Here is a 7559-nt window from a genome sequence, read left to right on the forward strand (position 1 = left end):
AAGATAAATAAACGCTAAAAAAAATTTTTTTTTTTAAAAAATACGTTAAGATGGAAAACTTCATTTAGGCTTTCAGTTGATCTTTTTCTTAATAATAATAATAATAATAATAATAATAATAAAATTGTGTGTGGGGTGGGACGTAAGTGTGGAAGAGGAAAAAACCCCAAGTATAAAACTGCAGGGAGGCCATGTGTGGGGAGCATTTTGCATATTATCGCGGGATTAGGATATAAGCTCTCTGATACGTTTGTAAACCATATGATCGTGTTACATTTCCCACGGAGGCGGGCAATCTGCAAAACAGCAGAGCCTTCGAAGTAAAACCTTCTTACTCCCACTGCTCATGGGCATGAGTTGGAAATGGTGCTTTTATTAACAGCATAGCCCTGAAGCTCCATCGGGAGACATCCTCGGCCCGCCTCTGCCCCAGCTGATTCCCTTATTCCCTATTTCCATTCGTATACTATTCTTCCCTCTTATTAAACTTATTTTTCCCTTGGACTTTCCTGTGCCTTCCCTGTGCCCATTGGTCCTTAGCCCTTGGTGCACCAAACGCTTAATAGTGTCCCGACTCTTAAACTACATCAAGGAAAGTCACAAAAGGCTCCTCAAAGGATCAGATAGAAATACTGCGCCTATAAATACTGCACACAACCTCAGAAAACAGCTGGAGAGGCCCTCTAATTGTTCCGAGCCTTTTATTAGAATCCCCAGTGCTGGCTGGAGCGGGTGATTCTGTTTTGAAACATTCTCAGGTGATTCCTGTTCGCACCAAGATCCCCACTGAGATCCTTCCCCAGATAGCCACGGAAGCATCAGCAATCACAATGAAATGCCAGATTCCACATGACTGTTTTCACGGTGGAAAACAATTTTGCTTCAGTGGGAAACTACGTGCGGTCTGCACACGGCACACCCTTCCTGTTACCTGATTCTCGCCTTTCATTGTCTTTGAGCCATTTCACACCTCACCTGTTATAGGTAACTCAGCGACATGCAGGTGCTTCCCTGGCTGGTAGAGGTTCACTTGATTTCCCCCCACTGCCCCTGGGAAAAACCAGTTTTGAGCCATTTGCATACTCATTTCAATATTCCGGGTCTATAAACGCGTCTCTTCAGATTCTCTTCAGCTGGTTGTCACATCTGTTGGGTCCTTCCTTGATTAATGAGTAGAATCAGATCCTTAACATGCATGTGTTTTCATATCTCAGAGGGTCATGATGTTACCCTTTTTTGAAAATTATGTTTTAACACCATTCTCCCCATCCTTCCCGCCTCATTCTTTCCCTCCCTCGGATGGTTCCTTCTTTTTACAGGGAGGGTGATTGGGATTTCTGAATTCAGCATTTGATGGGCATATATATTTTCATGGGCACAATGGGCCACAGTTGGGATGTATTAGGTTCATCTAGTCCCCTCCATTGCTGGAACTAAGTCAACCAAAGCCCAGAAAAAATGCAGACTATTTTCAAGGTTCTTTTTTTTTTTTTTTTCAAGTAGTAACAGAATGGAATTTGAACCCAAGTGTGGCTAATACCAGACTTCAAAGCCTTTATTACTACAGAAAATCTATTCTTCCTCAAAGGGGGGGGGGGGGGGATGAAAACACAAACCTGAAAGTTACCCTAAGACTTTAATGAGAGTCAGAATGTAAAGCCGCTGTAACACCGTGCCTCACGCATACAGGCCCTCCGTGAATAAAACGAATGACAAAGGAAAGGGTGCCATTTCTGTGTCTGGTTGGTCAACCAATCTCACTGATGCATACAGACCCTTCACACGTCACTTATTTTCCAACAATGCTTGGGCACATAATAAACACTCAATAAAACCCCGGTGACTAGAACTAGGAGCCATGCAAAGGCACCCCGGCTGATTTGAAACAACGCCTCCCTGAACTGTAGAACTTGAAGAGGACGGCAGGTTGTTTTCATCCCGAGCTGCTCTCTAATCCATGCGTTCACCATAAATTCTAAAAGAATCCAACCAGACTTGTCGTGAATAATTTACACTCTAGAGCCGTTGTTGTAACTCAATATCCCGACCTACTTTTTCTAGAAAATCACTTTACATTCCTGTTCGCACAGGAGTATTGTCATAAACCCTTGCGGGCGCGGGACAGCCTATTTTAGGAAATTGGTAGCTGCACTTACATTGGTTACTGCTTCCTTCCTCAGCAAAACTTCCCAGGTGGACCTTCAGTTCAAGCAGATGACGCGGGGCCACATTCGCAAAGGCGCTCTAAAGCATAGATGCCGGAGAGCTCTTTAGACTGCGTGCTAACAATATTTTTATATACTCTGTTTCCACCCCCCACCCCCCAGCTGTTTCCTTTGCTGCCTGAGCTGTCTGGCCATGTCTGAACTGCAGCTGATGAAGCCTTTTCTGGCAAGTTGCCCAGGGAGCAGCTCTCCGGTAGATTCCGCCTCTCTCCAGGAGTTGCCTGCCTTCGGTATAATGGGCAGCATTGAAAGCTGCGAGGCGGTCGGTCCACAAGGTCAGAGTGCCTTTCATTCCTGCAATAATCAACCAGTGTAGCTCTTCCTCAGACCTGGGGAGAGAGAAGATAGAGGTCAAAAGAGCAATTACATTTCACATTGACTCCAGAAAAGGCTTGGATCACAAGACTGAAAAGAAAAACGGATTCTAGCCTCCTTCGTATCCATTCCCTTTCTGGTCCTCTTTGTTATTAACACTGGCCCGAAACCATAACAAGTTTTAGCTTGATGACGTGAAAAGCGCATTTTCCGCCTGCAGATGAGATCTTTCTTCGTAGACATTTAGCACTGTCAGCAGATTGCAAAAGAATGCAAATGGGACTGCAGGGTCTATAACCAGAGACAGTAAGCAAAGGCCATTAATTATGTTTTTAAAAAATGTTAACCCTCGCAGACTGGAGAACAAGCAATTGTGCTAATTTCAATCTGTAATCAGTCCCCACATTAGCATAACTTTATTTATTTAGCATTAAGGCAACAATTTAGAGAATATAATTTAGTTGGAAATGTCAGTAATTTTGCAGCGGCAGATTGTTGTGACAAAGCTACCTCTGTTTGACCTTACAGCTGCCAGGACTAATTACTTTAATTGCATTAATTGCACTGACCATTCTGGTGCTCGGCGCAGCGGCTGTTGACTCTAACCACTGAGCCAATCAACCTGGCTGAATTCTCAGTAAAACGGGCTGTTTCCTTATAAATCGCCTTTGATTCTTTGCTGCATTTCGAGAACCCAGATAATCCACCGATTATCAGGGCTGGCACTGGGATCAAGAATTTTGAGGAAAGCCCTTGAAGGAAAACAAGTATTTTTTTCTATTTCCTACGCGATCCTTATCGCTCATGGCCGACTCGATGATAAAGTAATGCCACCAGTTCACTAATGACCACGAAGTGTTTTCAAAAATGCTCGGGGCAGTTTGATAGTCAACTCACAATCCCTTGTTTCACATTTTGGAATGCAGTGCTTTTTAAAAGTCTGTTTGTTTCAAGGTTTGTTTTCACCTTGTTGAGTGAATGAATATGCACTGTTCCCTGGGATTTGACTCAACACAAGGAGAAAGACACAGCGAGGCCCTAGGTTAAGACCTGTGGTCTTATGAACCTGAAAAAGATATTTTCTCCTGATAAGGAAGCCCCTACAAGACCTTTAATGAATCATTTGCTACCGGGAACGCGTCTCAGCTGAAATGAAGATCTCACATGAAACCATGGAATCAGAAAGTCACAAAGTTTACCTATCGTCCAATTCAATGCCCAACCAAGGCAGGTGTCTGCTCCTCCTTGTTTCTTCCGGATGATCATCTCATCTCTGGCGGAACACTTCGGACTCTTTTTCTCAGATAACTCGGATTACCTTGTTCTACAATTTGGATTGTGAAAACATTCTATGAGATAATGCTACAAACCTATCTGTTTTATTATTATAACTTTTATTCACCAGGTGCTAATACGTATTGAATGACTGCTGTGTTCCAGGCACTGTTATTATAGACCCGTGACCTGCGTTTATACATTCATCTCATGCGGCCAGCAGTGCTGTGCAATATGTATTACAAAATGTTGCAGTTAGTTGCTAAACATACCGCATAAACATAGGACATAACGGAAATCAATGGAATTCATGGCGGAGACTGGATTCAAATCCAGATATTTGGGTCTGGAGCCCCTGAGCTTGATCCGGATGCTTGACTGCCTCGGTATGAGATCAAATTCCCCCTCCATAGAGGAAGGGTTCATAGATCTGATAACGCAGCTCTCCTTCTGTGTCAGTGACTCCTAACTAGCTGCCTCTGGCTTCTCACCTGGCAGAGCTTCCATGTGACAACATTTCTCTGGAGAGCGAGGCACCCAGATCCCAAGAAAGACTTAGCACTCCCAGGGTGTGCAGTACTTAAGGCTAAGTTCTACTTTTCCGCAAGCGCTTAGCCCGTATATCATGTCCTCGGGGAAGTTTTCTTGATCTCTGGTTTACCTTAGGAGGTCTTCTTCTTATTGTTATTTAAATGATTATTTATTTTTGAGAGGGGGGAGGGGCAGAGAGAGAGGGGGACCGAAGATCGGAAGTGGGGCTCTGTGCTGACAGCAGACAGCCCAACTCGGGGCTGGAACTCGCGAACCACAAAATCACGACCTAAGCTGAAGTCGGACACTTAACTTGTTGAGCCACCCGGGGGGCCCCTAGGAGCCCTTATTATAAGCTCTGGTGGGACCACAGAGCTTTCTTTATTAGCATGAACTCCCTGTAATTCAACACTTAAGTAACCCGGATAGCCCGCCTTTAATAGGGAAAGAAGTGGTCCTATTCATGTTCAACAGTTGTACCGTTCGTGAGGCAATCCCACACAAAGCATGATAAAATTTGCAGACCTCTCGATGCCTTCAGGTTTGAGCTGGGTATTCCAATCACATGGTGTCCCCAGGAAGAGGTCTGTGAATGGCTTTCTTCGTTTTCTTTGCCCCAGCACGCTCTCAGCCCCTTATCGCATGTGGAGCCCTTGTTGTGAACTTTCTGACGGATAATAAACCCTTTGCACCTAGACTTTATCTTTCCTTCCGTGGCTGCTTTATATATCCAGCTATTTTCCGGAAAGTAACCCGTGACCCTGGCCAACCTGGATTCTCGCTGTGTGTGACACTTACCCCAAACTTCTTCCGTCTCCATGACTAGGCTCATGCGGTTGCCCTCTGCCCACATCCTTCCCTCCCCCGTCTGCTTTCTGCTTCCAAAGAAGATGTGCGAAAACCTTCCCTTTTCCACGCCCACCTCAAACAGCACAGGCACATCTTTTTATTTAAAAAAAAATTTTTTTTAATGTTTACTTTTGAGACAGAGAGAGACAGAGCATGAACGGGGGAGGGTCAGAGACAGAGATGGAGACACGAAATCCGAGGCAGGTTCCAGGCTCCGAGCTGTCAGCACAGAGCCCGACGCGGGGCTCGAACTCACAGACTGCGATATCATGACCGGAGCGGAAGCCGGACGCTCAGCCGACGGAGCCCCCCAGGCGCCCCACCTGCACATCTTTTCTAGTACCTTTCTGATGGGCTGTTCCGGCAATTCTATCATCCCTGGTGGGCTGTTCCGGCAATTCTATCATCCCTGGCTCTCTCCACTACCTCCTTTCTCTGTCCCCTCGCACGTCTCCTTCGTCACCTCGTGTGGTGGCCCGGCTCCTGGATGTCCCCCCTCTGTGGTCCTGCGCCCTGCTGCCGTCCCCCTAGAGAAAGTCACGAAGGCGCTCGCCACCAGCATTTACCGCTTTGCATTTTCAGTCCTCGGCGCATCTGCCAGGCATCTTCCCATGTTGGGTCTGAGGTCATTGTTCTGGTGGAGAAGACAGAGCCCAGCAAGAGCCGTAATAGTTCGATTGCCTCTTTGTCTTGTTGACGTGACGTCACAGTCGCAACACTGTGACCAAGAGTTCCTTGCTCTGCTCCTTCCACGCTGGCCCAAGTCATTTTTTTCCCTTATCCCTTCCCCCCTCTGCCTCCCCCAGCAAACTTGAGCCTATTTTTCTCACTTCGTCCTTTATGCTACCATTCTTCCAGGCTTGTGCCTTTGCGTTGCTTTCGTTCTTGGCCGCAAGTTCTTCGATCTTTCCAACAGGCTCTCCAAACGCGCTGCTCGAAGGAGAGCTCTCTCAGCCACCGAATCGACTTCTTTGGTTTCCCTAACATATTCGGCTCCTTATTATGATATAGTTAGAATTTCATTTTCTATCCCTTCTGGACCTATCTCTGCCTTTTGGAAACCCTGTGGCCGTGGGACCAAACATGCGTATTGTTTCTGACCTTTTTTTAATCTGCTTTTCCACGGTCTAGGATGCCTGTCAGATACTGATGAACTTTCCTGTCTTTTGCTCATTTCAATGCTAAGATCTCATTTCCTCTCAGGTTTTTCAGCACTTCTTTGTTCTACACGTGCCCTTTCTTTTTAAAAAAAATTTTTTTTAACGTTCATTTTACTTTTGAGACAGAGACAGAGCATGAACGGGGGAGGGGCCGAGAGAGAGGGAGACGCAGAATCGGAAACAGGCTCCAGGCTCCGAGCCATCAGCCCAGAGCCCGACGCGGGGCTCGAACTCCCGGTCCGTGAGATGGTGACCTGGGCTGAAGTCGGACGCTTAACCGACTGCGCCACCCAGGCGCCCCTACACGTGCCCTTTCTTGAAGATCAGAATCAAGCGGAGATGCTTCCGCTGGTGACGCATCCGACTCCGGCTCAGGTCATGAGGTCGTGGTTCATGGGATCCAGCGCTGCAGCGGGCTCTACGCTGACAGTGTGGAGCCTGCTTGGGATTCTCTCCCTCTCCCTCTCTTGCTGCTCCTCTTCCACTTTGACTCACTCTCTCTCTTGAAAATAAACATTAAAAAAAAAAAAAAAAAAAAAGAATCCGGTTGAGAGTAACTGTGTCTTCCACATCCAAGCTGAGAATCTACGTCTCTTTTTTATCTGCTGGGTTGAGGACCTCTGTCCCCAGGGGCCAGAGGGGCCCCACTCCCCAAACTACCTGATATAATGGGCGGTCCTCCCAAGCTTTGACTCCTGTGAGCAGGCACCAGCAAAGAATGCCAGAGGAGTAGAAGAAGAGGCAGCCTCGGGATAGGTACCCAGCCTCCTTCGCTAGAGGGAAGGCTCCCCCGTCAATCACTTCCCAAAGTCCTTGACTACTGCCATCATCCTTTGTCCAGAAGGATCGCTCTACAGCTGTAGAGTGGAGACAGCGATGTGGAGGAGGTAAGGGAACTAACATGGGAGAAATGAAAAACCATGAACCATGGACGGGGAGGTAGGGGACTAGCATCCCCTGAGATGCTTTTGTGTGCGGGCAACTCCACACACGGATCACTTGTTCCTTCCAATGCCATTTTGCCACATGAGGCAATGGCGCCTCAGGTACGTTGCTGGACTTTTCTAAGTCACGGAACCAGGGAATGCAAAAGCCGGGCCTGAATCCTAAAGTTGAGGATGATGTGACAACCAAACCAGGAACTTACAATCCACTGGGCAGCAGATAATCTCAGTTACATGTTTGCAATAGTACTGAATTTACA

General features: G+C 46.7%; 1 long non-coding RNA gene across 1 annotated transcript; it reads right to left on the minus strand.

The window, feature by feature from the left end:
* Nucleotides 1-1528: 1528 nt before the first annotated feature.
* On the minus strand, nt 1529-5910 carry LOC121010623 (uncharacterized). The gene is made up of 3 exons (XR_005781291.1): nt 5762-5910; nt 3740-3864; nt 1529-2554 (listed from the first exon to the last, which is right to left on the minus strand). It is a non-coding gene; the product is annotated as an uncharacterized LOC121010623 (long non-coding RNA).
* Nucleotides 5911-7559: the final 1649 nt, after the last annotated feature.

The sequence above is a fragment of the Herpailurus yagouaroundi genome, unplaced genomic scaffold (genome assembly GCF_014898765.1).
Source record: "Herpailurus yagouaroundi ecotype Mexico unplaced genomic scaffold, PumYag 192, whole genome shotgun sequence".
Lineage (NCBI taxonomy): Eukaryota > Metazoa > Chordata > Mammalia > Carnivora > Felidae > Herpailurus > Herpailurus yagouaroundi.